The sequence below is a fragment of the Lygodium microphyllum genome, chromosome 5 (assembly GCF_053477565.2).
Source record: "Lygodium microphyllum isolate KBCC chromosome 5, Lygodium_microphyllum_v1.1.10, whole genome shotgun sequence".
NCBI classification, from domain to species: Eukaryota; Viridiplantae; Streptophyta; class Polypodiopsida; order Schizaeales; family Lygodiaceae; genus Lygodium; species Lygodium microphyllum.
This window is the reverse complement of record NC_141139.1, coordinates 41,407,565-41,432,376: the sequence shown is the minus strand read 5'-3', so window position 1 is coordinate 41,432,376 and position 24,812 is coordinate 41,407,565. Positions and strand designations below refer to the sequence as shown.

The 24,812-nt window shown below is 41.9% G+C and overlaps 1 non-coding gene across 1 annotated transcript; it reads right to left on the bottom strand.

Moving 5' to 3' along the window:
* Nucleotides 1–992: 992 nt before the first annotated feature.
* Nucleotides 993–1,111, bottom strand: LOC148035732 (5S ribosomal RNA). The gene has a single exon (XR_015691050.1). It is a non-coding gene; the product is annotated as a 5S ribosomal RNA (ribosomal RNA).
* Between the last annotated feature and the right edge of the window lie 23,701 nt (nucleotides 1,112–24,812).

The following is a 24,812-nucleotide window of genomic DNA, read 5'->3' as shown; positions in this document are numbered from 1 at the left end:
GCAATGGTGTTTGCGCTAGAGAAGTTTCGACACTATTTATTGTCCACACATTTCAAGTTCTATGTGGATCATGAAGCCCTGTCCTTCTTGATGAAAAAAGTAGATGTTAAAGGACAACTGATGAGATAGTTGCTCTTAGTCCAGGAGTTTGACTTTGAAGTAGTCAGTAAGGCCGTTCCCATGTCCTAGCCGATCATCTATCACAGATCCCTCAAACAGAAGAAGAGGAACAGGATGATCCAGACCTTCTTGACGCTTCCTTGTTTCTAGTTGAAACAGTTACTCCCATGTATGCAGACATAGCCAACCTCTTGGCAACTCAACAGTATCCTCCTGGAATCTCAAGTCATGAGCGGAAGAAGCTTCTCTTAGAATCAGCCCCCTACACTTTGCTAGGCGGTGCACTGTACAAGAAAGGCAAAGATGAAGTGCTACAAAGATGTGTTGCAGGGGATGAAATCGGTATAGTATTGAAAGCATGCCATGATGAACCATGTGGTGGACACTTCACAAGAGAAGTGATAGCTAGGAAGGCTCTATTAGCAGGATACTAGGCCGACCCTCCACAAGGATGCATATGATTACTGTAAAAGATGTGATGCTTGTCAGCGAATGAGGAAACCCACCAAAACAAGTGCCATGCCACTACAACCCATTCTTCCCCTAAAGCCGTTTGAGAAGTGGGGGATTGATTTCGTGGGTCCCATTGATCCATCTACCAGATGGAAGCAAAACAGATACATCTTAATATGTACGGATTATATCACAAAGTGGTGTGAAGCTAAAGCCTTGAAGAGGGATGATGGTAACAGTGTATCCATGTTCATGTACGAGAATATTATCACCCGTTTTGGCAGTCCCCTTGAGCTGGTAAGTGATAGAGGGACTCATTTCCTTAACAAAATCATGGAGGAGCTGACGGAACTGTATAAGATCCGCCATCGTAAGTCCACTCCCTATTACCCTAGAGCCAATGGCCAAGTTGATGCAAAAGGGTGCAGCACCAGGACTTCCCGGGAGGTCATCCATCCCAGTACTGTTCTGGCCCAAGCGCGCTTAACTGCGGAGTTCTGATGGGATCCGGTGTATTAGCGCTGGTGTGACCGCACCACAAACACAAAGGAATTCCAAAGAGCTCTTGTATACTCGGAAAGTGGCACGAGAGAGCTCAAGAGCGAGGCATGGCGGCATGCCATGCCGCTCATGCCACGGAGGACGCGACTAAACGCGAACCCTAAACCCCGCGCACATGGAGGCGACGCACAAAAGATTGAATGCCGCCGTCACTCTTGTCAGGATTTGCAAACAATTGATTTTCTTTCAGTAATTGAAAAACTAATGATAAATGCTCATAATGCTCTTTTTCACTTTGACTGAACACCAAAATATCATCAAAGAAAACAATCACATAATACTGATATTTCAGAAAAATACGGTTCATCATTCTACTGAAAGTAGCAGGTGCATTAGTTAATCCGAATGGCATGACTAAGAATTCGTAATGGCCAAACTGTGTCCTAAATGCAGTCTTAAATATGTCAGATCTATCTAGCCTCACCTGATGATATCCAGACTTAAGGTCAATTTTACTAAATATAGAAGATCCTTGCAGTTTGTCCATAAGGTCATCGACTCTAGGTATAGGATACCTATTCTTTACAGTGATCTTATTTAATGCTCGGTAGTCAATACACATACGATAGGTATTATTCTTTTTCTTGACTAAGAGCACAGGTGCACCGAATGGAGAACTGCTAGGTCGAATTAAGCCTCTATTTAGTAATTCTTCAACTTGATTCTGGATTTCTTTTTGCTCTATTTGATTGTGCCTATATGGTGCTTTGCAAGGTGGTTGTGTGCCAGGTATTAGGTCAATCTTATGGTCTTCTGGACGTGATGGAGGTAAACCTGGTGGTAGGTCTTCTGCAAAACAGTCCTTAAAATATGCAAGAAATTCCTTATGCCTAGGGTGCATATGATTTTCCTTTGCATGCAATTCATTCACCCAAATGAGATATGATTTAGTATTCTTGCGTAGTGCACGTTTTGCTTGAGTATGCGAAAGCAGTGGAAAAATATGAGATGCATGCATACCAAATAATGTAATAGATTTTCCTTGAAAATTAATATTCATTGTGTGTGTGGAATAATCTATATTTGGATTATGCTGGTGTCTCCATGGCATTCCTAGGATAATGTCGCTTGACTGTAATGGTACAACTAAGAAATTTCTTCTTTCAATATATGAACCAATTTGAATTTCTAAATCTTGAACTTCTTGTGTGCCATTGTACCTAGTGCCTAAAAATGCAGCTTTTATGCGATAATGCATAGGTACAGTATGCAATTTTAATTCCTTTACCAATTTTGCTGAAATAAAGTCATGGGTACTACCGTCATCATGCAATATAGTTCTTTCTTTTCCATGCACCATACATTTCATAGTCAACAATGAATGTGAAGTAAGCATACCTGGTAAAGTGTCGGAAGTAGTAGTAGGATCATCCTCATCTTCAGTGAAATCTGGCATATCCTCATGCTCTTCTTCGTCCATGGCTCCAAGGTAATTGATATGTGCTGGTGGCTTCTTTGAATGACAATTTGCTGCGAGATGCCCTGGCTAGTGACACTTGTAGCATACGATTGGCTTGGCTTTGGTCACATTATTTGCAATGGCTGGGAGTCTGGGTATATTTGGATTTGCTTGTGGAATAGGCTTAGGATTTGGATTGACAGTGGATGGTAATGCAGATGGTTTAGGCCAATTCTTGCGGAAAGATGGTGATGAGAAACGACCTGGATTAAATCTTCTGAAATTGGAATTGAATTGTTTAGATCCATAATTACCGTTTGCTTGGAATTGCTGTGGTCGTCGATCTCTTCCGCGTAACGTATCTTCAGTGTCGTGAGCTAAGGAGATGGCGTCTTCAAGGGTAGCAGGCTTGAACATGTTCACTTCAGCATAGTAATGTCCAAGAAGTCCAGACATATACTTCCGCTTATGTGTCGTCTCTGGTACGTCTTCAAGCATGCGTAACTGTAGGAGTGCATTCCAAAAACGCTCTGTATACTGTGGAATAGGCTCACGATCTCGCTGTTGAAGTAGATCCCATTGTTTGATAGCCTTCTCATGAAATTGCGGCGGAAGGAAATTTTGCATGAACTTCTTCTTGAAATCTTCCCAAGTAGCAGGACATTCTATACTCTTGCGGACTATAGTCCACCAAAGTGATGCTCTGTCTATCAGATGATTAGTAACACACTTGATTTTATCTTTTTCAGGATAAGTTTCCTCATGGAAATAGTCATCAAACTGGCTAATGAATGATAAAACCGTCTTTCCTTCTCTTATGCCATTGAAAGTGCGAAACTTGAAACTTCGTTTACTTATCTTGGATTCCTTGCGAATGGTTTGTGCTTCAAGAGTGGCGTCGATGGTACGTCGAATCAAATCTTCAACTTGAGGTTCTTCTTTATCAGTGGACGCTCCTTGTAGCTTTGTCAATTGCGCTTGCAAGGCTTGCCTAGCTCTTCGCTCTTCTTCCAATTGCAGCATGATAAGATCCAACTTTTGTTCCATGGTAGGCTCAGGTAGGTCGTCTTCAGCCATAGGATCATCCATATGTGGGGTAGTCATCCTGTAAAACTCAACAAACCTTTCTCACTCAAAATCAGTTAGCGGGATGAGCATAGCTCAAATTTGGGGTTACAAGGCTATGTATTTTTGGGTATTTCTTCTTCAATTTTCAGAAATTCTGCAATATTTCTGTATCCGTTTGCTGAAAGTACTTCAAGGAACTTGTAGATAGGTAGAACAGCTTGCTGCAAACAACTTTCCAGTTCAGAGTTTTTGCATGCGAACAAGTCTTCTATGAGTTTTAAGCACTAGTCAGTTCTGATTTAGTCTGACTTGCAGAGTTGCAGACTTAGCAGACTTGCAGAGTTGTTGACTTGCTGGACTTAGGCCGACTTGCAGAACTTGCAGAACTTGATTACTGTCGACTTGCGAAACTTGACTTTAGAAGTGCGAGACCCGGAGTTTGCCGACTTATCTGATCTGTGTGACTTGCAGAAAGGCTTAAGCTTAAGTAATTAAGCTTAAGCTTAGGAGCTTAAGGAGGACTAGCAGGCCGCCGTTTTTTTTCGTGAGGGGGGGGGGGCGTTTTTTGATGACGTGGAAAAATCGGAGCCACTTCTTGATACCTCGAAGAGATTTTGAAGAAGCTTAAGCTTCTTTTAAGCTTTTTAAGCTTTGTAATTAAGCTTTGAGTAAAGAAGATTAAGAGCTTTCTCACTGGTTTTCAACGACTTATTGATGGAGATGATTGCGTGGTCCTCCGCCTGCAGAGCTTGGTCCTTCGCAATCTGACAGTGGAAACAGGGGTTCTTGATCGCCAGAAGTCTGCCTGTATCGACGGTTCGCGACGAAATTGACTGTAGAGCCCGTTTGTTCCTGGAGCTCCGCCTTCGCCCGAGATTGGTAGCGATTGGAAGCTCTTGATCTCTGCTCCGCTCTGATACCACTGGTGCGCAGATCGGTCGCAGATAGCTCACGTGGTGAATCCCGGAAGGTCCCCAAGAACAAAGTACTCTACCTTTTTGCACAAAAACCCATGTAAAAGCATGCACGACAAGAGGCAAGAGACAAATTGGGTTCAATCTCCCCCCATGCCTTGTGTGAGCGCTTCACAAAGCATGTATTTTATGTATATTTCCAATCTTCATGCTCAATAATAGCCCAATTACAAAAATATGACAAGCTTTTAGCTTTTGAGTTTGCTTTCTACAAAAATAGGAAAATAAAGCTAATGGACGGTGCCCATAGAGTCTGGCACGCCCAATCTCAATGTCCAAATAGAAATAACATATCCGGGCGCATAAGCGCATACAAAATAATAATAAATAATCGATGTCTCAATAGACATAACAAAATATAGGCGTGGCGCCTATCAAAATCAAGTCCAAGAATCGAAAACCCGCTAGACTCCAATGCTTTCCTCCGCCACTGCTGCTATCTCTACACATCAACTGAAGCATTCACAATCGTTAGTAAAATAATACAATTAAACCAACAAAAGTGAATACCTAGCAGTCTTCAGCTACATAAATAAATCAACTGGTTAGAAATAAATCCTAACTTTAATTTATTACGAGTGCGCACTCTAAACTCATAAACGTTTATTAATTTAATATGCATTTTGCGGAATCACCCGCTATGGAATCACCCATGTACACACTAAATTAATGAAACGCCCGAAAAGGACAGGCGTCCCCATCAACTTCTCGCACAAAGAATCCTCTTTGCGTATGAGCCCCGGTCATCTAAGTTTACGGAATCCACCGTAAAACCTCACGGAATCCACCGTGGAATATGCTTCCTGGCATCAGCGCTGTTATTGCAATATCAATCCGACAGCCCTTCTTAATAGACGACTCTTCCTACCAATCATTGAAGTACGAGATTTGTAGGCTGCCTCCCTGGGTATGCCTCCTCCTTAAGATCCTGATGACACCAACAGTCGACATGATCTTCATCACCAACCCCTTGAGTGATATGAGCTTTCATCCTAACAGGATGGGGATGTGAGTAAGGACTGCCCTCTGTGTCTCTCTCAACAGAGCGTGAGACAGAGGGTGGGGTGAGTGACCAATCTTTCCTTTCAAATCAAATAAGAGGTGAGAAGTGTGAATGGAGTGTTGCACGCATGGGAAGGGCCTCTCAATGCACAAAGCACGATTTGTTCTTGTTCACTACACTATAAGGCTCCCTAGCCATCCTTCTTGCACTATATGCCGGCACAGGGTGGGATGCACAGTTGCACCATCAAATGCGCACAAGGCATACAACCTTTGCACAAGTGACCTTGAGGATTACATAAACGGGTTTCAGGACATGGCTGCCCTCTGTATCTTTCAACAGAGCGTGAGACAGAGGGTGGGCTGAGTGTGACTGGAGTTTCTTCAATCAATTATCGAGAGGTGAGGATTGAGGGACGTTACGACCTTTGGAGTCAGGTACGTTCCCATTTCCCTATGCACCCATGGGCTGGGTTTCTGCCATTAGCACAGGACACATCACTCTATTCTATACACTGCACTACAAGGCTCCCTGGCTTTTCTCCTTGCACCTATGCCAGACGGGTTGGATACACTGATGCACCATCCATTGTGCACCCTGGCATACTACCTCTGCATCATCCCCTTGTCGATTTCTAAACCAGGTGTGAGCTCTGGGATTTCATCCTGATTTCCTTGAGTGATATTAGTAATGGAGCGAGTGCCTGCTCTTTCAATCCATTTGAGTGATCGTGAGTTGAGTGCAATATCCATCGTTTTCGACGAATTTCTGGTGATTCGTTCAATCAACTACCTCCCTGGGTGCTGCCGCGTGATCCCTGCCACGAAGGCCGAAGAATGTGTGCTGTGACGATACCTTGTTACCTCCTGCAGCCGACGACGCCTCCAGATGCAACCTCAATAGTCGACATTCCTTTTCGGCAATATGGGCCAAGTTTTTCTAACCCTACAACTTCTGTTTTTAAGTGCTGGTTATGTTTTAAGTGTGGGGACGTTTGTGTTGGTCTGATGTGAGGTACCCCATCCTTGATGTTTGGTTTATCCTTCCTGTTAAGGTCTTAAGTGTGGGGACGCACCCCTGCGCGTCCATGTTGCATACCCCTATGCATATACCATGTTTTAATCATGCATCTATGCCGTGACTTCATGTTACCCTAATGGGGTCCCTTCCCCACCCTTTTGTTCTATTTCACCCTGTCTGAGGGGTTGTTCCTTGACCGTTTACCCTTATTCTTGGTTTTGCGTTTATTTCATGTGAACGGACCTTACGTTCATTGAAATCCCAATCCAACCTTACAGCCCTGTTTGTCCCTTTGAACCGCCTATTTTTTCTTTTTACCGACCCCTGTTCCGCCAGACGGTTTTCAAGTTATTAATTTTTGAATCAATTCCCGTAAATGGAACATTTTCCTATGTAACCACATCTTTATTTCTTCGGAACCCTGAACTGATGTATCAAACCTGTCCTACCCCTTTCCCCTCACATTTTTCCTTTTTCTTCCCTGTCATTTCGATGCACGGTTCATCCGTTATTAATTTTTGCGAGTTTTCAGAGCTTTTTCATGCCTATTTTCATAATTTTCCATGTGAACCTGCCCTATTTTCACCGGAATTCTAGTTTGATTTGACAGTCGTGTCCTACCAGCCTTTCCCCCACTTTTTCCTTTTTCCTCCCCCCTTTTCCGACTGTCGAATTTTTTGTTATTAATTTTTTCGAGTGTTTTTTGATGCATTTTTTCGTGTTTTTTCATGTGAACCCTTCCTAATTTCCCCCAAACAGAGCTTTGATGTTCCAGTCCTGTGACATCCTTTTTCCTGGACATTTTTCCTTTTTACCGCCTACTATTCCGACGCACGGTTCTTCCCATATTAATTTCCGAGTTTATTTTTTGGCTCATTTCTGGGTAAAAAGAAAAAATGTCCTATTTTCCTTTCCCGAACATTGTTATGCACATTTTTCTTCTTTCCGTACTTCATTTCAATGCACTGATTTTCCGATATTAATGCCTGTATGTGTTTTTGGGTTTGTTTTTTGCGTTTTTCCCATGTGAACACCCTGATTTTGCCCCCGAACCCGTGTTGCATGTTTCCAAAATTTTCATTTTGTCTCCCGACCCATTTTTCCTTTTTACAGATTTTTGATCCAACAAACGGTTTGAATTTTATTAATTTTTCTTTATTTTTCCCGTTAACCGTGTTTCTCGCCTCGTGCGTGAACGCGCCTGTTTTTGGTTTTACACGCCTCGAGATCCCCCCGGGGCGCCGTGGCTCACGTAACCCCGTCCCTGTCCATTTGAACCCGTCATTGCAAATTTTTTTTACCCCTGCCTGCGCATGTGCACGAGTTAGGGATGTGTTCTTTTCTCTTTTTTTATTTAATATCACAAGGAAAAAAATTTCAAACAAAAAAAAAACACTATAAACACAATTGCAAACAAAAAACTAAATAACTAAATACATAAATAAATACATAACAAATCTAACTTTTTAAACAAAACAGGAAAAAAAAAGGAAGGAAGAGAGAAAAGAAAAAAAAAGAACCACAAACACACAACTACACATCCCAAGGAACACCAAACATATATATATATATATATATATATATAAAGAGAAAACAATTTTTTTTAACACACATGCTGTCAAAGAAATGAAAAAAAATGAAAAAAAAAACGCACATGATGTCAAAGAAAAGAAAAAAAAAGAAAAAAAAACAACACAAACCTACGTACCTGTATCGGTTCACGCTCCTCTCCCCTTCCTCCTCTCCTGCTTCTCCTCCTCCTCCTCCTTCTTCTTCTTCTTCTTCTTCTTCTTCTTCTTCTTCTCCCTCCACCTCTCTTTCCCTCCCCCTCTTCTCTCTCTCCTCCCTCCACCCCTCCTTCCTCAACCTCCTCCTTCCTTCTGCCTGCAGCGGCCCTTCCCTCTTCCTCGACCTCCTCCCCCTCCTCCTCCTCTCCCTCCTCCTCCTACTCCTCCCCCTTCCCTCCCCGCAGCCACTCCTCCTCCTCCCCCTCCTCCCGCTCCGCCCGCTCCTCCTGTCCCCGGCGGCACCCTGTGGCCTGCCCCGTCACGACGTCCCCTCGCTGCTCCCGCTCGGCGGCGTCCTCTCGCTCCTCCCGCCACCTCCTCCCTCCTCCTCCTCTTCCAACTCCGCCACCTCCTCCCTCCCCCCTCCTCCCGCTCCTCCTCCTTGTTGAGATATCGAGCTCCACTCGTGATACGCCAGGGTGACCGTTGTGTATTTATGTCACCGACTTGTCAGTTGCAGATGCGGTTGGTACACCGCCCTTGAATAATAGCTACATGATAGCTATCCTTATCTACTCTAGTTCGTGGCTCAGTTAGTATGCCACCTTAGTTAGTTGAGTTTGGTTTTTGAGACCCATATAGAGGGTTCTTCTATTTCCTTGTACTTGAGTTCTTTTGGCTTACACAACTAAGAAGAGGAAAAACTATTTTCAGCCTCCACCCTTGTGTGTCTTCCCCCATTGTGCAAGCAAGAAAGCTTCAAGTGAGACTCCTTCCTTCTCTCCCACAATCTTGACATGGTATCAGAGCCTTGTTCGTGGTAAGGAGCTCAAGAAAGCAAGCCAAGCTCGCGGTGGTCTGGTAAGAGGAGCAGTGTTGCTTTCATTTCCTGTTTTGGGAGCAGATCTCTGCAGGTAGCACAGCCGGAAATTGCAGGAGTGCATTGTCTCAGGGTGAGACGCCCTTCGCGGTGAAGCAAGAGGGCAGTATATGCTGCGGGAGAGGGCTTTAGCCCGTGGCGACCTTGTTTTTTTTATTTGAGGCCATTTCGGGGCCTGTTTTGCAGACGGAAGTTTTCTGCACCCACTCAAGAAAAGGCTCAGTTCTATGATGTGCGACCACTGTTCTACAGGTCGGTGAAAAGTTACTGTAGAAATTGCATCGTATGCTTGTGCGCAGAGACATTGGGAGTTTCAGAATCATCCTTGGTTCCTGTTTATGCAAAATCGTCACTAGGAAGTGACTGTGTGGTCAAATACCACTTTCGCTAGTTTTGCAGATTTGCCCTTGTGAGGGTGAAGCTGTGTTTTTTGCAGTAACAGAATTTCTTGCAGTATTCTGTAATGGCGTCTGATTCTCTTTCACAGATTGTCACTGAAAAGCTTGACAAGAACAACTTCCAGGCATGGAAGTTTAGAATGACGAATTTCCTTATGGGAAAAGGATATTGGGAATTTGTTGCAGGAAATGAAGAAGAACCAGTTCTTCCTGATGTTCCAAATCAACAGCAAATGCAAGCATTCAAAGCATGGCATGAGAGAGCCAGGAAAGTTATGTATTGGCTGTCTATCAGTATTTCAGACTCTATGATTGTGCATATTCAGGATGCAAGTACGCCAAAGGAGGCATGGGATACTCTGTCAAAAATGTATAGCACAAATACACAAGCGAGGAAAATGCAGCTCAAGCAAGAGTTGCATAATGTGCAAAGAGAAAATATGAGCATCAATGACTACCACATGAAGGTGAAGAAGATTGCAGATGCACTTGCTTCCATTGGGTCGCCAGTGGAAGATGATGATTTAGTTTCCGTGACGTTGAATGGTCTAGGAAAGGATTATGCACAGTTTCGAACATCTATTTCCGTTCGTGAAAGATTTCCTGACTTTGAGGAGTTGATTGCTCTTCTAATTTCTGAGGAGCAGAGAAATGGTGGTGCATCTTCTTCAGGAGGAACTTCAAAAGAAGCTGTCTTCTACTCAAATGCTGGAAGAGGTAGAGGCAGAGGTAGAGGAGGCCGATTTGGAGGCCGTGGTAGAAATCAGAATATGCAGCAGACTCAAGAAAACCAGTCCTATGGAGGAGGACGTGGTAACTCTAGAGGCAGGGGGAGCCAAAGAGGTCGTGGTGGATGGCAAAGAGGTCAAAATGCAAACAGTAATGTTGAATGCTACTACTGTGGTAAAATGGGTCATATGGCTAAAGACTGCTATAAAAAGCAGAATGACATCATGAATGGAAAACTGCAACAAGGGAATTATGCATCTTCTAGTAGACAGGGTGATGACAGAAATGAGCATTTGTTCATGGTGCAGCACATGAACAATTCTGTGACAAGTGCAGAAGAAAGCAATGATGTATGGTATGTTGACTCAGGTGCATCAAACCACATGACAGGTCATGCAGAATGGATGGAGGATGCAAGGAAAATGGAAAAACCAGGATTTGTGGAGACTGGTGATGATACTGCACATCCTATTGTGCAGATTGGAAAAATTCCCTTGTCTATGAAGGATGGGAAAAAGAAATACCTGTCCGATGTATTTCATGTCCCGAATATCACCAAGAATCTGGTTTCTGTTGGTCAAATGGTTGAACAGGGCTTGCAGGTCAGATTTACTCCTCATGGATGCTTTGTTGAGGATATGAAAAATAAAGGTCGCTTGATAGCAAAAGGAAAGAAGAAGGGCAGAATGTTTACATTGGATGCAGACATGTCTGAATTGAGTGCAGCAATGTTTGCACATGGGACCGGTGTAGTTGCAGATATTGATATCTGGCATAAACGCATTGGTCATGTTAATGTACAGCGACTTAAATCAATGCAGGCCCAAAATATTGTTGCAGGTTTGCCGAAATTCAAGGTTGCAGAAATGCATAAGGTATGTGAAGCCTGTCAGTTTGGAAAACAGGCAAGGAAACCATTTCCTAGACATGTTCAAGAGAGTAAGAAGCCATTGGAATTAATCCACTCTGATGTGTGGACAACTAAAGCTACATCTCTTGGAGGCTGTCATTATTTTGTCAGTTTTATTGATGACTATAGCAGAAAAGTTTGGGTGTATTTTATGAAAAAGAAAAGTGAAGTTTTTGGGCATTTCAAAACTCTTAAAGCTATGGTTGAAAAAGAAACAGGCCTGCAGATAAAATGCCTAAGGTCAGATGGAGGGGGAGAGTACCTCTCAAATGAGTTTGCAAGGTTCCTGCAGGAGCATGGCATAAAGCAGCAATATTCATGCAGTCATACCCCACAGCAAAATGGAATTGCAGAAAGAAAAAACAGACATATTGGAGAGGTGTCTCGTGCCATGCTCAATGAAAAAGACCTGCCAGATTTTTATTGGGCTGAAGCAGTTGCTACAGCAGTCTACATAATGAACAGGACTCCCACTGCAGCAATACATGGAATGACTCCAGAGGAGAGGTATACTGGTAGGAAACCAGATATTTCTCATTTGAAAATTTTTGGTTGCATTGCCTATGTACATGTGCCAGATGAGCTGAGATCCAAGTTGGATCCAAAAGCTGAGAAGTGCATCTTTATTGGTTACTCTCTGCAGCAAAAAGGGTATAGATGCTATAACCCTTCTACTCGTAAGTTTACAGTGAGTAGAGATGTTGTGTTTGATGAGATGAGTAGCTGGTATAAACCAGTAAATGTGATTGATGATGTAGATGCACAAAATGGTAATGCTGCACAGAATTCACAGCAGCAGTCACAAAATATTAGTGGACCAGGAGCGTCCTCTAGCAGTGGTTCACATTCTTCGCCATGGACAGGCAGATTGAGATCAGGAGAATCTTCTGAAGGCAGCGCAAATAGTGGTATGCAGGTATCACGAAAAGGAAAAGAGAAGGTAGATCAGCCCATGTTTGATGTGAATGCAGGTCACTCTTATGTGGATGGTGAATCCAGTGGCTCAGAACAGAGCATTGATGATGAGTTGGGTATCCCTTCTATTGTTACACCTGGAGTAAGGAAGACCAGGGATGTTTTGAGAGCACCTGGGAGTGAACCTACTTTGCGCAGGTCTACGAGAGCTAGGTATCCTGTGGATAGGCTGAAATATGATGGATTTACAGCCATTCACTATGCATATATGGTCAAAGTGATACAGGAACCAGAACCCACATCTTTTGAGCAAGCCATGGGAAAAGAAAAATGGGAGAAAGCCATGGATGAAGAAATGGATGCCTTGGAAGAAAATGCTACATGGGAGTTAGTACCTTTGCCTAAAGGTAAGAATGCAATTGGCTGTAAGTGGGTTTATAAGGTGAAGCACAATGCAGATGGTTCTGTGAACAGATACAAGGCAAGATTAGTAGTCAAGGGGTATGCACAAACATATGGCATTGACTATGAAGAAACATTCAGTCCAGTTGCAAGGATGGCAACTGTAAGAGCAGTCATTGCTATGGCTGCATCAAAGGGATGGTCTTTACATCAGATGGATGTAAAGAATGCCTTCTTGCATGGTGATTTGCAAGAAGAGGTCTATATGGAGCAGCCACCAGGTTATGTGCATGCTGTTCATCCTGAGTTTGTTTGCAGGTTGAAGAAAGCCTTGTATGGCTTGAAGCAAGCACCTAGAGCATGGTCTGACAAGATAGGACAGTATCTTGTCACTATTGGCTTTCAGATTTCTAAGGCAGATTTCTCACTTTATGTGAGAAAAACAGAGAAAGGTATTATGCTACTTGTCATTTATGTTGATGATTTGATTATGACAGGTGACAGTGATGAAGATATCCTTCATGTGAAAATGCTATTGAAGCAGAAGTTTGAGATGAAGGATTTGGGAGAGCTGCGTTATTTCTTGGGCATTGAGGTGATTAGATCACCAAGTGGGATACAGCTCTTGCAGAGGCAGTATGGATTGGACATGCTGTCCAAATATGGGATGACAGGCTGTAAGCCTATTTCAGTTCCTTTGGAGCAAAATGTGAAGCTAAGCACAGATGCAGGTGAGCTTCTAGAAGACCCTACTATGTACAGACGCATAGTAGGAAGTTTGATTTATATGACTATTACCAGGCCAGATTTGAGCTATGCTGTTGGATTGGTAAGTCAGTTTATGCAGGCTCCAAGGAAACCACATTTGGATGCAGCTAGACGCATACTCAGGTATGTGAAGTCCACATTGCAGTATGGACTATTTTATGAGACTGGGGTTCAGATACAGTTGCATGGATACACTGATGCTGATTGGGCTGGTAGTATTTCTGATAGACGATCTACCAGTGGATATGTATTCTCTTTTGGGAGTGCTGCAGTCACTTGGAGCAGCAAGAAACAGCCTACAGTTGCCTTGCCGAGCACAGAGGCTGAGTCCAGGGGTGCAGCAATGGCTGCATGTGAGGTAGCTTGGTTGCATAAGCTACTTTATGATATGCATCAGTCTACAGATGGGCCAGTTGTCATTTATTGTGACAACATGAGTAGTATACACTTGGCAAATAACCCAGTCTATCATGCTAGAACAAAGCACATTGAGGTGCATTATCACTATGTGCGAGAGAGGGTTTTACTAGGTCTTATTGATCTAGTTTATGTCATCACAGAGGATCAGGTAGCTGACATATTCACGAAGGCATTGGGCGCAGAGAAGCTGCGCAAGTTCAGAGACCTGCTTGGTGTGCAGGAATTGGGATTGAGCTCGAGGGGGAGTGTTGAGATATCGAGCTCCACTCGTGATACGCCAGGGTGACCGTTGTGTATTTATGTCACCGACTTGTCAGTTGCAGATGCGGTTGGTACACCGCCCTTGAATAATAGCTACATGATAGCTATCCTTATCTACTCTAGTTCGTGGCTCAGTTAGTATGCCACCTTAGTTAGTTGAGTTTGGTTTTTGAGACCCATATAGAGGGTTCTTCTATTTCCTTGTACTTGAGTTCTTTTGGCTTACACAACTAAGAAGAGGAAAAACTGTTTTCAGCCTCCACCCTTGTGTGTCTTCCCCCATTGTGCAAGCAAGAAAGCTTCAAGTGAGACTCCTTCCTTCTCTCCCACAATCTTGACACTCCTCCCCCTCCTCCTCCTAAGTGCCATCATAGGTTAGTTCAACTAACCTAGTTAAACTAACCTTAAGTTAGTTAAACTAACCTTACATTAGTTAAACTAACCTTAATCTAGTACCATTAACTTTAGTTTAGTTAAATTAACTTTGGTTTAGTTAGTTAACCTTAGTTTAGTTAGTTAACCTTAGTTTAGTTACTTCACCTTAGTCTAGTTAATTGACCTTAGTCTAGTTACCCTAACCTTAATCTAACTAACCTACCTCAGGTTAGTCCCCACCCTACTAACTAACCCTAGGTTAGTTAGCCTAATCTAGGTTAGTTAGACTTGACTTAGCTTACCTAACTAACCTAGACTAACCCAGACTACCCTAACCTGACTTGACTTAGTCTGACTTACCTGATTTACCCAGACTAACAAGACTTAGCTGACTTGCTTTGATCCTACTTATACCAAACTAACCTGATTTCCCTAATTTAATTGATTTAGTTAATTTCTAGCTTCATTTCAACTCAGAAAAATTTCTAAAAATTCCCTTATATTTTTGCAAATTTTTGGAAATTTGTCAGGTGGAAATTTCCACCACTAAAAGTACAAAAAATTAAATATTTGACCATTTATTCAAAATTACTTAAAAACCTTTTTCCACTCATTTTTCACTTTCAAATATTTTCATATAAGGCACCATTTTTTTTAAAACAACAAACAACAAACAAAATCGATTAACCATAAAAATCCAAATCTTATTTTCATAACATCAATTGTGGATATTTCCTAAATGGCTGCAATTTTATTTTTCCTTCATTACATAACCATATTTAATTATTATTTCTTTTGAAAAAAAAACAACCACATATCATTTCTTTATAATAAAAACACAAACCCTAAAAACACACATAAACCAAACAAACACACATAATAAAATCAATTAACCAAACCATTATCAAACACATAACAAACACACCTACACTACTAAACAAACAAAATATAAAATTAAACAAATACTCATAATTCCACCCAAAAAATTTAGAAATACAAATCATAATATTAAAAATCGACATACCCACTAAGGTGTTGTCTTTGTTGTTCAGTCTCAGTGGTCTTTGATTTTGTTTGACTGGATTCATTGCTTTTGGGAGACTCTTCCATGCGCCTTCGAGCCCTTACATACACACCCCTTCTAGGTATTTATTTTATGAGCTTTATTCATATTCATTTTCTCCTTAATCACAAATTAATTGCTAAAATAAAATATTTATTCACCCACATTTTCCACGCGCATTCGCACTAAACACACAATTTCATAATTTTAAAAATCAATCAGCCGTTCACTTTGCACGCACTACATGCACTTAAGAGGCACTTTAATTTGTAATAAAAATGAACCAACCGTCACAAGAGCACGCACTGGCAAAAAAGCGCTCCACATCACTCTTAATTTTTAATTAAGGAATTTGCATTTAGAGACCTAGTCTGGGCATCGTAATCCGGGTTGCGATAAAGCACCGTTTTACCTTAATCATTTTTAATTAAAATTTTAAGAAGGAACCGTCGTTTTCTTATTAACGTTTATAACCTAATAAAATGTCATCCATTGTTAATAATTTATTAAAATGAACCCTTCATTAAAGTAATTTCCCCTCACTTCACTTTTTTCCCCTTTTTAATAAACACGCTTCGTGGGCTGGGCGCGTACAAGTCTTTTTGTTGACACTGATGGTCCAAGTTATGGTCAAGTCTTGATGTATATTTTTATGGTAGTCTGATTTGTCTATGTGTTACAATTACGGGTACGGTGTGTAGTTTTTTCTTTCTTACCTGATACGGGGATTTGGGTGCTTGAATGTTGCATCACATGAAGCTTTCGGTCACATATAAGTAGAGGTCATGCCAAATTTTTTCTAGACTGTGTATTGTCTGGGGTGGTAACTGGGTTAGTTACGTCTATGTCTGTATGAGTGTCTTTCTTTTTGGATTGATTCCTTTTTTATAGCCCTTTGGTTGTTTTGCAGGCATTCTTTGTGACTATCTATGTTGTGGTGTGTGTGTTTACCATCTAAATGGTGCCTCACGCTCCTCCCCCTATCCAGTATGTCCCACTGGTTAGTAGGGATTACTCTTTCCTACTCACTTTTGAGCCTCTCACGAAGGCAGGACTTGCGACTTTCGTGGCTGCCTCCTTCCCCTTGATTCCAGAAGATCCATCCATGTGTGATGAGTTCCTGGCCTCATACAACAAGAAGTCGGGACTGGTCCATGGTACTTCCATGACTTTGACACCTCGAGGGTTAGGAAAGGCTCTATCTCTTCCCTACAAAGGTGAGCCTTTTGTTACAGATCGACAACTATTGTCCAACGATGAGATTTTGAAGCTGTTACAAAAACAGACCAAGGAAATTCTGGATGTTAAGAAAGTGATCAACACTTCAGGAGTCTCCTTTTCTATGATCACTGATCTTGTGTGGAAGTTTGTCTGCCAGTTCCTCCAAGATAGGTTTATGCCTACCAAAATGTTGTCCCATTACTTGTCAAAAGAGCTCTTTACAGCTTCAAGAATTGTGTTAAAAGGAGTAGCTATTGATTGGAGCACTTACCTACTCACAAAGATGGATCAACATTTCGTTAAAGTAACCAGGGGCAATGTCACAAATGTCACCTATGAATCCTACCTGTCTACTTTCTTGACCTACTCAGGTTTAAAGAAGAGTGTGCCTCCACCTCCTCCATCCGGTCTAGTACCTCCTCCTCCACCTTCAGATGAGTCAGAACCAATTGATATAGAGGATCTGGATTCTCCTCCTCCACTGGTCATACAGCGCAAACGCTTGAAGCGGGTGGCAGATAAAGCTCCTTCAGTTCTTCCTTCCATGACAATTCCTGCTACATCTGGCAGTGATCTCCTTGCTTATCTCACATGTAACAACCTGTTCAGAGCACATAGAGAAGGTTCGTTGGACATATCAGTCCCTTCACTGAACAGTCTAGTATCGGGAGATGCCATTCCATTCCTATGTAAAGACATCCAGAGTTCAATTGAACTTTCAGTGACAGCCTGTGTTCAACAACTATATGCTTCCTTTTATGAAGAACTAATGCACTCCAAAGACCAGTTGTATAAGGCAACATCCGAGTTAGCCTCTACTAAAGATACCCTGGAAAATCTGTTTAAGCAGATGGAGCAACAAACCCAACTGATTGAAACCCAAAGAGATGAGATATCTTCTTTGAAGATTCAGTTAACAGAAGCTCAATCAGAGGTCACTAGAATCTCAGAGAAGAAGAAGAGAATATCCAAAGAAGCACAAGAGTTTCAAACTTTTTTAGATGCAAACCTCTCAGCCTTACAGACTGCTAATGACACAGTGGAATCACAAGCTTCCCAAATCAAACACTTGCAAGACCGATTGGCATAGTCATGGTCTGTTCCTCCAAGCCCTAATGTTCCCCTGAACCCTTCTCTCTCACAGCAGGACTTGGAAGTTCTCCAAAGACAGGCTACCTTGTGTCCTCTCTTCCAAGATAAAGTGGAAAGATTGCAGTCCAGGATGGATCTACTATGGTCTACATTTGAGCATTTTCAAGAATATATTCCTCCGGACCATTCTTTCTTTGTCCACTATCAATTACAGAAGTTGGCCTTTTACATGAAGCTTTCAACGATGGATCTTCCTCTTCCAAAGGATGGTTGGAGTGGGGCTTGGTCTCCTGAATTGCTGATAGAAGTGGTCCGTATGGTGTTTGAATATTCTGTCATGACAGATACCATGTTGCTGTCATATATGTATCTACGGGGAGACTTGTTGATTCCGGATGAAGTGGATATGGCCTGGTATGTAGGAGATGTGGTTTTACAAGCTGTCTTGTATGTCAACTATTTGGAGTTGCGAATAGATGACATGTTCCAGAGTTACTCCTCAAAAGTGGCTACTTGCCCTGATAATTCCTGACACTCCATGATTGATTCTGTGGTCCTGAATCAACAACAGAACACAGCTTCTACCTATGTACAGAGCACTAATCAATTGAGGGTGGATCTCATAGCTCACCTTTTCAAAAATAATCCATTTGATTCCAGCTTTTTTTATGCCTATCATAAAAGATCTATCTTAGGTCCCTCTGTTCCTAGCCTACTGTATTACCAACAAATGGCTCACCGCTATGATACCTATCTTTCCCTCTATCAAACCAATTCCACAGCAATCTTACCCCTTCTTTTCCAACCTCAATCTTTTCCTCAAATTCCCATATTTACATATTGCTCTTTTATCGAAGATAGAGTATTTTCCCCTTCTCCACCATGCCCTTCTCCATCCATTCATGTACCTTCTACCTTTCCTATTTATCAATTAACACCCTTTCTAACTGATTCCCTAAAATTTTCAGCCACTCCTTCTTTAACCTATTCCTCCTTTTATGATTTTTCCTACCCATCTCTTCATCCACTTTTACTTATTCCACTTCCATCTCCTGCCACTTCTATCTCTCAACCCCCTCAGTTGGTTAGTGAATATGAAGGGTTTGATTAGTAGATTCCCAAAAGACGAGGATGGAGCTCGAATGATTCTCTTACAAGATCTCAGATAAACTGGCCAATAATTCCAAGAGATTGGACAACTTCCAATCAAGCATACCAGAACTACCTTCATTTTTCTCACCAATATTCACAATCTCTAGATCCTTCGGTGAGATTGACAGCTCATTTTGCTTGGTATCTAGCATACATGCATAGAAATTCCCATAATGATCAAAAGGCCATTCCAAAACTTTGTATGAATGTCAATGTGAACATTGACTCCCACCAGTTGGATGTCCTATATTTTCATGCCCTATGTCTCCCTAGTAGATACCTTATCTTGCTAGAAAGGATGTGCTACCTGCAGTTCTTTCAAAATCCTCCCAAGACATTTGTAGATGAATCCTTCTCCATGGATTGCTTCCAAAACCACCAAGCCTTTAAAAGGGATCATCATCATTTATGCCTTTGCAATGTATCTTGGATGATTCTTAATTATATATATCTTTTTGGAGGTGTCATTCAGATGGTTGTGTTAGTGTTTGTGTATGTGTTGTCTTAATTGTATGTGATGAGTTCGTGCTGATTGCGACAGCACCACAACGATCCTCAGAAAAATGAGTTTTGACACTTTCAAAATGGAATATCTTCCCCTTTGTAGTGGACTGAAAGCTAAATTCAGAGACATGGAAAATTAGGAAGTAGAAGAAATATTGGCCAGAGAGTCCTCCAGAGACTGAAGCCCCCTTTGATTCTATTCTGTTGAAGAGTACAGAGCAACTAGGTGGAGCCAAATCCCTGATGAATGATGCAATCAAGTGACAAGCACTAGAACGAGTTCAGAGATACGTGAGAAGAGAGAAATAAAAAATCAAAGCCGAGAACAAGCTAGTAGCAAAATCCTCCTCTGACACCCTAGCAGCACTCTTTACAGAAGTCCCCATGGTGACTCAAGGTCCCCTTCCTAGTCAGATCCATCGTGGAAATATTGATGATAGGCCAAGGAATATAGTAACATTTCCCATCTTTAAGGGAGATTACAATGAAGACCCTGATCTTCATGTAGCAAAATTTATGGTAGCATGTGTGATTAACAATGCCAGAACCCCCGAGTATTAGTTAACAGTATTCCCTGTCACTTTCAAATGTGCAACATTTCATTGGTATGAGAGACAAGCAACAGGAATTCTTGGCACATGGGACTTGGCCTTCCTCACTAAATTTAGGTGAGAAGGTTCTGTAGAGCAGATGTGAGAGGAGTTCATGAACCTAAGTCAACAGTCCTCTAGTGAACGAGTAGAAGCTTATGTCTCATGAATGGAATCCATACTGAAGAGATGGGCCAACCATCACTTGGATGAAGGCATCCAAAAGGGTTTGTGACAATCTCAGTAGTGTACTCCTAGCAACGAATCTAGTTTACCATGCCAGGACAAAACACATAGAGGTATACTACCATTTTATCAAAGAGATGGTTCTTACAGGGAGAGTAGATCTTATGCATGTGAAGACTGATGAACACTTGTAGATATCTTTACCAAGTCTTTGGGTAAAGATAAGTTTAGTAGTTTTAGACAGCTACTTGGAGTTCATCAGATGATTTGAGCTTGAGGGGGAGTGTTAGAATATCAAGCTCATAGTATGTGTGACTGACATTTGTCTTGTCCAGCTATATCAGCAAGTATGGGACATTAAATAAGTCGATGGTCTTAGACCCAGTGTGAATGGTCCTACGGACCTTAGTACTATTTTATACACTTACTCTTTGTGTGTGGATATGATAGTATGAATGAAGAAGAATATGAGAGTATGCATTGCTCCTCACTCTGTCTTTGCCTCTCTCAATGTCAACATTCACCCATTGACAAAGACTTTGCTTCTTTCGGTAGTTAGCTTAGAGTGCCTACTATCAAGGACTATGCTTATGTTTACTTGGGAAAGATCTATTTGACGGCTTTTTTGTCTCCTGATGTACCATCCATTCCTTAATTGGAAGAGTCTGCTACAACTTCGATGGAGGTGGATCCATTGCCTTTTTGTGATCCATACAACTTCAACATCACTTGGTTGGGTCCTCTACCTAGGGTTAGGGTTCCTTTGAACCAATCCATCCTTGCTCTTGCTTCAAAAAGCCAAGGTCTTCCCAGAAACAGAGGATATGAGGTCCCATAGAAATTTGGTTTGACCACCAGATATTCCAACCAATAATCTCTTCCTACAAGGGTTGTCTTCACGTATATGAGAATACCCAAATGCTTGATTTTGCTTTCGTCTACCAATCTGATAAGCCACTACGTAGGCTACATTCCTTGCAAGCCTAGATCGTTCATTGTCACATCCATCATTATGTTCATTGATGAGCCTCCATCAATTAGTGCTCCTGCTATAAAACATCCTTTAATCCATATGCCAATCTCTAGGGTTATAGGATCTAGAAAGGCGTTTGCTACATCCACTTTCTTCACAGGCTTTGGGGCTCTGTTGGACTTGGTTGCTGTAGAGGGAGCAAATCCTTAGACCTCTTGTTCTTGTCAATATGCCTTTGAATTTATTTTGATATCTAGGAGGCAATATTAGCAACTATCAAAATGTTAGGTTAGGTTCAAAAGTTTATAGGTCCTTGACCAAGTCATATTCTTTGATAGGATCCACAAGTTTCTCCAATCGGCTAGGGAATAGAGCCACACCCACTTTTATCTTCCCTTTTTCTTCTAGGAGTGGAAACATTTGCGCTTCCTCTCCTTTATGAGGTATTTCAGCCTTCTCTATCTCCTAGACCTTTGGTCTTGTCTCTGCAATTGTCTCTGTGGCTCTTTGTGGCTCTGTAGTGCTTTGTACTACATTGTTTTGTGTTGCACTGTTCGGTTTCTCCCTAGAAAGGTTGAGCTTCACTATCTTGGTAGAGGGAATGTTCTCTTTTGGGACTACAGGTTCTCCTTTATTTGCACGCATTATTGCGAAAACTTCAAATTCCACCAAATTGGAAGTAGGTTCTTGGGTCTTCTGTTGGGTATCAGGAGTAGCAAGCTAGACTCGAACAATCTTTTGTAGTGTGGCCTTCTTCTTTGCATCGACTATATAAGGGCTTGTAGTCCATAGACCTTCTAGGGTTTGGATAATTTGGTGAGATATGACCCTTTTCTCCACATCTATAACACTCCACCTCTGACTGTCGTCTTATGTAACTCTGAGAGGGAAACCTTCTTGGACCAAAATTAGGGCTGAACTCCCTAGGCTTTGGTTTGATGTCCTGGGTGGTGATCTTGGATTCTAGTAAGTTGAATATTGCTTCTTCATCTTTATTTCTTCTATCGTGTATCTCCTTCAGGGAGCAGATATCCTTTGTATGGTTCTTCCTCAAAGAGTACAAATAGAAGGCTCTAGGAATGGTTGGTTTTGGGTACATTCAATGGCTAAGTGTCCCGTTTGATGGCACTCTCTACACCATGTATTAGAGCACATCACATCTCCCCTACCTCCCGAAAAAGTGGATATATTGATGGTATTTACCTTCAGCATTTGTAGCTATTTTGTAATCACATCCATGAGCTCCTTCTGGATACTTGTGACTGAATTGGATAGGTAGTCCTTCAGATTTTCACCTCCTAGAGTACTTGTAGAAGGGTTTTGGGAAGCCTCTGTAATTACTACATACACTGATTGAGTTGATCGAGAGGGTCCTCTATTCTAGTTTTGATTCAGAGCTCCTATTGAGATTGAGGGTTGTTGATTTGAGTTGGTAGGATTCCAATGTTGTTGAGTTGTCATTGGGAGAATTGTCTGAGGCCATTGCTATTGTGGTGAACCATCATGTGAGACATTGTTGTCTGCCTCCATTGTGGTTTCATTACACTGTACTACATCATTGTTTGCAGCTAGGGGTAAGGGTAGGGAACTGTCCTTAGGTTTGCATTTGGTGGGTATGCCATTCCTGGCATGGGAGGAGGTAGGAATCCTCTTCCTGAGGTCATCAATAGCCTTGCTTCAACTTCATCATGCAGTCTTGCACCTTCCACTATAGCTTGTAGGTTGCTTGGTTTCTCAATTCCACAAACTTACAAACTTCTGGTTTTAGGCCTTTAAGGAATGTGTTAACCATAATCAAAATAGAGATCGATTGAGTGATTATCCTGTGCCTCCTAATGCCTGAGAATTCGGGCTGCACTACTATAAAAGGAGGCTATGGCAGTGCGTCGTAAAAAGATTGAGCCTCCTTATGCTACAGAAACCATGTCTCTAGCAAATCTGTATGTATGTACAACCAATAGAGATGATTTTGTAGTTATATACTTGGATGATATCTTGATATTGTGATAAGGTCACTAGAGCATCCACCTGAATATTCAAATCAGCCATAAGCTTGAGCAGCCATGAAATCTCACATGCTGCCAATGCAGCACCCTGTACTCTGCCTTAGTGCTAGACAATGCAACCGTTGGTTGCTTCTTACTGCGCCAGCTGATCATGACACTTCCAAAGCCAAAAGCATAACCACTCGTAGATCTGTGATCATATGACCATCCTGCCCAATCCGCATCTGTGTAGCCAACCAGTTTCAAGGGCTTATCTCTCATATAGAACAACCCATAATCTATAGTGGACTTAACATATATCATAATCCGCCTAATAGCATCCAAATGTGGCTTCCTGGGCTTCTGCATAAACTAGCTTATGAGCCCAACTGCATAACTCAAATCCGGCCTAATGATGGTCAAGTAAATGAGACTTCCAACCATCTACCTGTACATAGTCACATCCTGAATTTCAGCTCCAATGCTAATGTCCAGCTTGACATTCTGATCAAGGGGTGTATCCAATGGTTTGCATTCAGCCATGCCATACTTCTTCAGCATTTCCATGGCATAATGTTTCTGCATCAGCCATAAACCATTATGAGCCTTGATTACCTCAATACCCAAAAAGTACTTCAATTCACCTAGATGTTTCATGTCAAATTCAGATTTCAGCATCTTCATTACATGTTGTATGCCCAAGTCATCATCACCAGTGATTATCAAATCATCAACATATATGACCAGCACTACCAAGCCACTGTCGATCTTCTTTGTAAATAGGCTATGACCAGCACTACCAAGCCACTATCAGCCTTCTTTGTAAATAGGCTATGATCAGCCCTACCAATAGTAAATTCCAACCTCTGCAATCCTAGCATGCCAAGCCCTCGGCGCCTGCTTCAACCCAAACAATGCCTTTTTCAGCTTGCAGACATCATGCTGAAAATCACGGTGAACATACCCTTCTGGCTGAACCATATAGACATCCTCTGCTAAGTCACCATTAAGAAATGCATTCTTAACGTCCATTTGCTGTAATTTCCACCCTCTAGCAACAGCCAAGGCAATCACAGTGCATATGGTTGCCATCTTGGCAACAGGGCTGAATGTTTCCTCATAATCAAGTCCATACTATTGGGCATACCCCTTAGCAACCAGCGTGCCTTTGTACCTTTCCACACTGCCATCCAACTTACATTTGATTTTGTAAACCCATTTGCAGTCAATGGTCTTTTTCCCTTCAGGCAGTGGCACAAGATCCCATGTCTTATTTTCAGCCAAGGCATTCATTTCTTCATCCATGGCTACACACCAGTTCTCATTTTCCACTACTTCAACATATGTACCTAGTTCTTTGATCTCCATTACTTTTGTCATGTAAGCATAATGCTTTGCAGTGTAGCCACTATATGTCAACCTATCAACAGGGTATCTGACCCTCTGTGAGTGTCTAAGTTGTGGTGCACTGCTCGATTCCCCTCTCTCATGAGGCAGAATGTACCTGCTTTGCCTTGCGCCAGGCCTATAGACAGTCGGAATACCAAGTTTCACTGTCTAAAGTGTCAGTAGACTCATATCCAGAAGTCATTCTACCAGGTGTCATCATCCCAGATACATCCTCAATAACTTTCTCTTTTCCTTTATCCGCGACATCATATCT